General features: G+C 29.7%; 1 non-coding gene across 1 annotated transcript; it reads right to left on the minus strand.

Moving 5' to 3' along the window:
• Positions 1–9,873: 9,873 nt before the first annotated feature.
• On the minus strand, positions 9,874–9,947 carry TRNAT-AGU (transfer RNA threonine (anticodon AGU)). The gene has a single exon. It is a non-coding gene; the product is annotated as a tRNA-Thr (tRNA).

Consider the following 9,947-nt stretch of genomic DNA (forward strand, 5'->3'; position numbering starts at 1 on the left):
AAATCATTGTCAACTACAAGGTGGGAAAGTAGGATTGAAAGTGTGAAAGCCATAGTTACTCAAGCTCCTGAAATAGTAAAAGCTCTGCATAAACTTGTTGAAGAAGAGACAGACATAAAGATCATAAGTGAAGCTACTTGTCTAGAAGACTATGAACTTGGCAGATTTGACTTTATAACAGGTATGGTATAAATATGGTATCATATATTGGCTAAAGTAAATAACTTGAGCAAACAACTTCAGTCTGAGACTATGTGTATTGATGAGACAATGAGTAGTGTGGGAGCACTTATTGAGTTTTTTAAAGACTATCGAGAGAATGGATTTGGGAAGGCTTTGGATTGTGCGAGAGCTATAGCTTCTGATTTGGAAATTTATCCAGTGTTTGTTGAGAAAAATAATAAAAGAAAAGTTGTTAAAAAAAGACATTTTGATGAGAATGATATTGGGTCATCAGAGCCGGTACATGAACTTTCACCTCAAGAGTCATTTAGGATTCAATATTTTGTGTACATAATTGATCAAGCTATTGGTTCATTGGAGCAAAGGTTTGAACAATACAAACAATATGAAGACATTTTTGGTTTCTTATTCACAACAGAAAAGTTGAAGTCAGTGAATACTATCTAGTTAAAGTCATGTTGCAAAAATCTGGAAAAGAGGCTGCAAAATGGTCATATCTCAGACATTAATGCTGATGATTTATTCAACAAAATGGAGTTGTTACAAAAACATTTACCGGTTGAACACAATACAGCTAACGGAATACTAAATTTCCTAAAAATGATGAACACTTATCCAGTTTCTTGTCTAGCATACAAAATATTGTTGACTGTTCCTATTACAGTTCCATCAGCGGAAAAAAAAAATTTCAAAACTAACTCTTTTAAAATTTTATTTGCGTTTGACCATGTCTCAAGAGAGATTAAACGTTTTGGCATTGATTTCGATTGAGAATGAGTTTCTTGATTATGAAAGTCTCATAGATGAATTTTCTTCTAAAAATGCTAGAAGGTCAATGTTTAGAAAATAGTAATGCGTTTTTTTTTTTAAAAGTTGTTTATAACAGTTTTACAGTTTTATTTGATTACTAATGAGTGATAAAGACATTATTTTGTGGTAGTGAATTTATGAGATGTTTTTTAGCAACTTTATGTTTTGAATTAGTGGTAGCAAATGTAGTTAATAATATTTACAAGAAATTTTTGTGGGGCCTCATTTTAGTTTTTGCACAAGGCCTCCGAAATGTCAGGGCCGGGCCTGATGGACGCCAAAGGATAAATGTGTGCATGGAACGACAGGTGCATCAGAGATGCAAGTTCGCACCGAAAAAGGACTAGAAACCACGATGTGAAGATGATTATGAGAAATGAGAACTTTGGGTGTGTGAAAGGTTAAAGTAAAATATGCAAAGACGATGGTTTGACCTCATATAACTTTAATTTCTTACTTAGGGCATGTTTGATATATAGCTGACTGGGTCCGGTCAGCACTTTTGGCTGACTCGGTCCAGTCCACCCGTTTGATAAAGGGCTAATTGTGTCTTACCCAGTCCAATGTTCTGATTGGGTCATTGATAATTTACTGATTCGGTCCTGGGTAAAAAAGAGACTGACTGGAAAATTCCCCACTTTGCCCTAATGCTTTGCTTTGAACGTTTCCATCGTCAATTGACAAACCCCACTGTTTCTCTCTTTTCCACTTCTATCTTCGCCGGAGTTTGCTCCTCCCGTCTAGAATCATCGGTGTCTTCTTTCTTCCTGTCGTTGGGAACTTCTTTCATCGTCACCATTCTTCTTCTTTAATCGATTCATGAAATTGATTCCATGAATCGTTTTTGGAGTTGATTCCTGAAGTTGTTTTTGAAATTGATTGCTATCCAACCATCTCCTTCACTGTCGTCCTCTCCAACGAACCTCCTCGTCGGCAACTTGATACACCGTCATCCTCCCGATTCAGGTGTTTCACTAGAATTCCTGATTTTTATGAAGTTTCAATTCCTCTATTACTTAAATTTGTTCGATGCTTTAGGTTACTGATCAAAACAACTAGTTTCCCAGAGCAATTTTGGATAGATAATTAAATTGATGTTTATTTTCTTTTTCTGTTTGTTCGTCAACTTCAACTGAGCTCTCTTTAAGACTCAATGAAACACTTTATGACTTTCAGGTGAAAGAATAAAATAATTTTACTCTTAATTTGGGCTTTCACTTCATATTGTTATGGGGTTGCCCGGTTCTTTGGTTGTAGTGTCATTTTGAACAAAGAAAAATGGGAAGAAGGAAAAAAACAATTCTATAGTTTCTTAAATATCGAATATGTGTGTATGTAAATTGTCAAATGTTGTACCTTAAAGTGATGTGTGTTGTAATGTTACTTTGGATTTTATGTGCTATTTTATTTAGGGCTAATATAGGCATCTTTTACTTTTTACTGTGAGTTGAATGTTTTTATAAAAAATATTGTTTAAGGGTAACATAGTCATTTTACACAGTCAGTCAGATACAAAATCAAACAGGAAGCTTCGGTTAGAAGTTAAATCAGTCAGAACTTCTAACTCAGTCAGCTTCTAACTCAGTCAGTCCTAATCCAATCAGCAACTATCAAACGACCCCTTAGTCTATTCGCCTAGTTCTATATTCATCATTTTTTGACGGAAAAAGCAAGATCAGTGTAATTCCATGCGGTGTACTTGCATAAAGGCATCCGTAAATATGGTTTGGCATCCTCTTCATGTGTGAACACCATTTTTGATCATATGTAGCCATGGTGTGGAGTGAAGCGGATCATGGAGCTTGACGAAGGGAAAGAGAAAAACTTCTATCTTTCTCACTCTCTTTTGACGAACTCCTCCACGGGTGCACACCACCTCAGTAGCTGGAGTGAAGTTGGTGGATGAATATTGTGATGATGTTGCATTCCTTTGAAGCGGTAAACATACATGATTGACTAATGGCGGTGACGGTGGACAATGGAAGAAGGGTGGGTTAGAGTAGGGCAGGTATGGTGAGACTATTTTTAATTTAATAATAATAATAATAATATAGATTAATATAAATTGTAGTTAAAAAATATATAAGATAATAATGAAAGTATAAAAGCATTTTACATGGACAAGGACAAACCATATAACTTTTTCAAAACCATATGGACCATCTTCACCAAGGAAAAAAGTTAAAGACGAAAATAATCATATGGATCATTTATGTAATTTTGGCTTAAATGTAATTTTGGCTTGTAAAAGAAGGCATGAACGGATGTGTTGGGCCCTTTTGCTTTAATACAAACACTGTAGTGTAGTTTGTGTGACGTGTGTAGATTGTTTCTTTCTTCACTTGCACTTTCTTCTCAAGTTTGAACTTTGAAGAGTAAAAAGATTAAAAGATAGTCAAACTTTTTTGCGTGTCTCTTGACGTAAATAAAAGAAAATAAATTGTAACGAGTTGGAAGGAATTTGGATTCTAATTTATGCTACCTGGGAATGATAATGAAGATTTGTGGCTACATGTAGGGGAATTGATGAATCAAAATACATATTTGCAATTGTTTAATATGGTCGATACCACCATATTAATGGTTGGCGACAAGAACAACACCACAAATGGTTTTCTGCTCCTAAATTTGCTCACATAGTCGCAGCAATCATAATTCTAGCTGGTTTAAGACGTATGCTAATTTTATCGATCACTAAAAGGTTTATAGTATAGCGGTATCTGAAGTTGATCGAAATGTGTCTCTCAGTAAAATCTGATGTCTCTCGGTTAAAGGTTTAGGATTCAAGTCTTGTTGGAAATAATTTATATAGATTTAGATGTAGGGTAATGGATACATGTATAACTAAAAAAATGATAATAAACTTTATCCGATCGAATCTCTTCCAATTTGATTATATAGTATGTTTTCTTAAATTTATTAGGTCCTCAATTTGATTCTATATGCCATATGGTGCTTTTAAAACCTAAATTTACCTTCAAGTTAGTTTTGATAAATTGGCAGGAAATATCGAGTAACCAAAAACACTGAAAAAATAAATAAAAAAGATTGTGGTGGAGTCCATGTACCTTTAAGAAGTAGTTTAAATACTAATAATAATAATAGTATTAGAGTTTATACTTCAAATAATTTATTAAAAAAAAAAAAAAAAAAAAAAAAACGCATCATTGTCGCGTCAACTATTTGACTTGGTCAGTTGAATGACCCTAAAAGTTGTTGAATGACCCCAAAAAAGTTGAGCGCCATGAGTAGGATAAATGAACAAATATGTTTGTTGATTTATGATTTAACTGTTTTATAATGGGTGTGTTTGGCACGTAGCGTTTGGTAGCTTCTATCTTGTAGTTTTTAAAAAAACGTTAGTAAAAAAGATCTCGTTCGACGACATGAACGTTTAGCTTTTAACCTAAACAAAACCCTCCAAAATCAAAAGCTATACTGAGTAGCTTTCAACAAAATGCTCCAAAATCAAACGCTACCCGCTACGAACTAGTTTTGCCGAACAAGTCCAATGTTTTAAATACATTGTATATAATATTTACCAGCTAGATCTTAAACAATCTAAAGAATGACAATAGAGGTGCACAAACAAGATCAAAGTTTACATGATATCCAAAACATATATGCAATCAACATTTCTTATAGGGCGTGTTCGGCAAAAATAACTGGTAACGGGTAACTTGTAGTCGATAGCGTTTTGTTAAACGCTGCATAAAGTAACATTTGATTTAGAGCGTTTTGTTTAAACTAAACGCTAAAAGTTAGAAGCTCTCAAATAAATATTTTGTACCAAACACGCTCATAATCAATTATCACTTATCTGAATCGGAATAGGAATTCGGAAATATCTCATCCAACAGATACAAGTCGAATTTCAAAAATTTTAGCAGATTTTTTTTTCTCTAAAAAAATCTGAAAATTGGATACATCCATTAGGAAAAAACAAATTTTTTCTTTTAAAAAAATGGCAATGTTGTCATTAAACTATATGATTGGATCTTAAAATGACGATTTTGCTCACGGGGCGCGGATGGAAAGGCAAAATAGGCAGCTATATAAACCCTAATTTTTTTGGGCCAATTTTTATTATATATATATATATATATATATATATATATATATATATATATATATATATATATATATATATATATATATATATATATATATATATATATATATATATATATATATAATAGCGATAACGGTCCTTTTTTTGGTCCATCCAAATCATTTAATGATATTTAAATTCTAGGAACCTGCCCTGAATTTTTGCCCCTATAAAATTAGTATGAATAGGTTTTTGTTCATTTCGTTTGAAGACACTGCAAAAAAAAAAAAAAAAAAAAAAAAACATTTTTTTATTCTCGATGTGTTTTTAATCTCGACTTCTTTCTTTAATTTCAAAATTGAAAATAACATTTTCATAATTTTGTCTCCGTTATCGGTCTTACCTCAAGAAATTATTCAAATGCCGGTGGGGTGGAAATTAAACCAAACTTCTGAAACATAAGGTTGCATTTAGTTACGGAAAACAATTTTTTTTATTCGTTTTTAATTTTCAAAAAAGTGAAATCAGTTTTCATTTTCAGTTTTAGAAAATGTGTCCAGTTAAAAACTTATTCATTTTTCATTTTCGATTTTAGAAAAATTAGATCAGCGAAAAGAAAAGAAGTCTGTAACTAAATGCACTTAGTTGCGGAGCTATATGATGTTGGGGGTACTACAAAATCCCCAAAAAATGATATATGTATATAAAATAAATTATTTGCAAACATGATCTATGTTATTGTATTCCAACTAAAGGGATTGTATCATGTTTTTAATGTCTGAGATAGGATAACTACATAAAATATATTTTTTTCGGTTACTACAAAAAGTATAAAAATAATAAGTTTTGGAATAACATGGATGATTAAGTTCATAAACAAATTTTTAGTTACTTTTATTAAGAGAGATGTGTTTCTACTAGTTCTTAACGATAATATTATTGATTGATTTTAATACATGACGACTAGGCGGATTCAATTGTACCTTTTGCTTTATATATATATATATATATATATATATATATATATATATATATATATATATATATATACACATATATATATATATATATATTAAAAAAAAATTTGTTTAGTATTTTGAATATTTACAGTGTTTGTACCCCATATCAAATTTTTTTGCTCCGCCACTAAATGCACCCTAACTATTTGGTGTAGTTAGGATTATCGCATTATGATCGCCAAAACAAAAAAACCCTAAAGTGGTTAAGCAAGACAGTTTTGATCCAACACATAGTAATATCGAATCAAATGATGATTTATTAATTCAGGACAACGATGTCGTATGAAAAAGAAGCATTTGCAACGTTTTTCATCTAAGAAACGTTTTCATTCGAGCACTTTAACAACCCACCACTTATGGAAATTATCCAAACCAAGCAGCAACCGTTTTATAATATGATAAGTTGTACTTTTTATACGAGATGCAATAAAACTTTAGACTGAAGTAGACAAAACTGCAAAAATGGTCCCTGTGGTTTCTCATTTTATGTGGTTACGGTCCAAACGTTTGAAAAGTTGCAGATTTGGTCCTTTTCAACAAGTTTTGTTGTGGTTTGGTCCCTCATCCGTTAAGTTCCTTAAAATGACAATTTTACCCCCAGTGACCATTTTCAAGTTTTGTCTTTTACTATACTAAGGACCATTTTTGCATACATTCTTTTTTATTTTAATGAAGTATTATATATTAATAGATATTATTTTTAATATATAATATTATATATTAATAAATATTTTTTTATTGGATTATTAATTTATTTTAGTTGATTTTTTATAAAAAAAATTGTTGGAGTAATTCTTTTTTATTAAATTATTATATATCAATACATATAGTTTTTAATATATAATATTTATATCATAATAAATATTATATTATTGGATTACTATTTTTTTAGTTAATTTTTGTAATTTTTAATTATTTTTTATTGTATTATTACTTTTAATTTATTATTTTCTTCATATACTAAATGTTGTTTTATTGGATTATTAATTTATTTTAGTTAATTATTTTTTTTAATTTTTTTGTCGAAGTAATTCTTTTTTATTGAATTATTATATATCAGTACATATAATTTTTAATATATAATATTTATATCATAATAAATATTATATTATGGGATTATTACATATTACGAAACCTTGTTTTATTGGATTATTAATTTCTTTTAGTTGATTTTTTTATAATTTCTTTTTGTTGGAGCAATTCTTTTTTTTATTAGATTATTATATATCAACAAATATTATTTTTAATATATAATATTTACGTCATAATAAATATTACATTATTGGATTATTAATTTTTGTAATTTTTTTTTGAATTATTAATTTATTTAAATATTACTTTTAATTTATTATTTTTTAATATAATAAATATTATCTTATTGCATTATTATTTTATTTTAAATGAATACTATTAATTGTTTTTAATTTTATTAGTTTCACCACAAAGTCGTTGAAATACGTAAAAGTGTCGCTTATCATCGTAAAAAATTAGCAGGATCACCTCCAAACACCATCATCGGAGGTTTAATAGATACCATACCCTATTCTACCCAGCGTTGTTGGTAGCCACCTGCGACAACCTCTTCATAATCCACTGGAATCCTTTATATCCCACATAATGCGCAATAAACCTCGATATCATTTGTAAGTGCTGGTGGTGACTGAGTGATGGTGGTGGTATTTTCACAATGGTTTCTCATTATAAGCTAGATGAAATGAAAGTGTTTGACAACGATCCTAACAATTTCGATGACGAGAGACGATGATTTTGCGTATCCCATGACTTTGTGGTGGAAGCAATAAAATTAACAAGAACTATTATTATAATTCGATAAAATAATATTTAGTATATGAAGAAAATAGTAAATTAAAAGTAATAATCCAATAAAAAATAGTTTAAAAAAAATTACAAAAATTAACTAAAAGATAATAATAATCCAATAATATAATATTTATTATGATATAAATATTATATATTAAAAACTATATGTATTGATATATAATAATTCAATAAAAAATAATTACTTTGATAATTTTTTTTTAAAAAGAATTAACTAAAATAAATTAATAATCCAATAAAACAATATTTAGTATATGAAGAAAATAATAAATTAAAAGAAATAAAAGAAATAATTCAATAAAAATAATTAAAAAAAAGAATTAAAAATATCAACTAAAATAAATTAATAATTCAATAATATAATATTTATTATGATATAAATATTATATATTAAAAACTATATGTATTGATATATTATAACTCAATAAAAAGAATTACTCTAACAAAAAAAATCAACTATAACAAATTAATAATCAAATAAAACAATATTTATTAATATATAATACTCCATCCGTCCCAAAATTATAGTCCATCTTTTTTTTTGGTTTGTCCTAAAATAATAGTCCACTTTTAAAAATAAATAACATTTTTACCAAAATACCCCTTCATTATTATTTAACCAACTAAGCATTTAATGGAACATTAAAATGCAAAATAAGGACAAAACTGTCATTTTATTAAATAAAGTTAGTGGTAATTAATGTTTTTCTTAATATGTGTGTTTTTTGTCTGTGGACAATAATATTGGGACGAAGGGAGTATTATTTATTAAAAATAATATTTATTAATATATAATATTTCAATAAAATAAAAAAGAATGTATGCAAAAATAGTCCTTATGGTATGGTAAAAAACAAAACTGTGAAAATGGTCTCTAAGGGTAAAATTGTCATCTTAAAAAAGTTAACAGCCAACCAGTTAAACTTAACGGATGAGGGACCAAAACCACAATAAAACTTGTTGAAAATGACAAAATCTGCAACTTTTCAAACGTTTGGACCATAACCACATAAAATAAGAAACCACGGAGACCATTTTTGCAATTTTGTCACTAAAGTAAGAAAGACATGATTTTAGGATTTGAAATTTATAATTGCCGCTTATTTGATATGTGAATTTTGGATAGGGATGTCAACGGGGGCAAACGGGACGGGGATTGCATCCCCCGCCCCCACCCCCAAAATTTTCCTGTTCCCCCGCCCCTGTTTCCACCCCCGAAATCTCCATCCTTTCCACCCCACCCCCGCCCCCGAATTCCCCTTCTGACCCCGCGCCCATTTTATTTTGGGCTAAAATAAGTTCTTGTTTGAGCTAAAAGAAATTATTATTTTTTTTGGTAACAAATAGATATTTATAACATAATTTTACATGTTACAAACATTTTAAAACATATTTTTGTTGAATTTTTATATGTAAAAATCATTTTATTGTTTATTATATTTATATAATTAATATATATCAATTTATATAATTTATTAACAGGGCCCCCACGAGGGTTTCGGGACGGGACTACCAACCCCCGCCCCCGAAATTAAAACGGGGGTTAACCTTGCCTCCATCCCCGCCCCCGTTTTCGATTTTTTTTAACAAATGCCCCCATACGGACGGGGCCCTCACGGGATCGGGGTCCTACGGGACTTTTTGACATCCTTAATTTTGGACTTGTCTAACTCCTAACTAAGTAGGACATGTCTATCAGGTGAAATTCAAAGAAGATTGGGATGTACTCAAAGGACATGTCTATCAGGTGAAATTCAAAGAAGATTGGGATGTACTCAAAGTTACCGGATGATTTTTTTTTTTTTGGTAAATACAATGATTACTTATATAGGTTTGATTTCACTAAAAAAAGGATAGTAAAAAAAGTACACGTTTATAATAATCTTGACCCATTAATCCATTATGTTTTTTTTTTTTTTTTTCACAAATACGGGAGCAAGTCAAAGTGGAAAAGGAAGAAAATTTAAAAATTGCTTTCATTGAGAGTCGAACTCAAGACCTCCCGCTTACTAAACGGGTGCTCTAACCAACTGAGCTATGAAAGC

This window comes from Lactuca sativa, chromosome 9 (genome assembly GCF_002870075.4).
Source record: "Lactuca sativa cultivar Salinas chromosome 9, Lsat_Salinas_v11, whole genome shotgun sequence".
Lineage (NCBI taxonomy): Eukaryota > Viridiplantae > Streptophyta > Magnoliopsida > Asterales > Asteraceae > Lactuca > Lactuca sativa.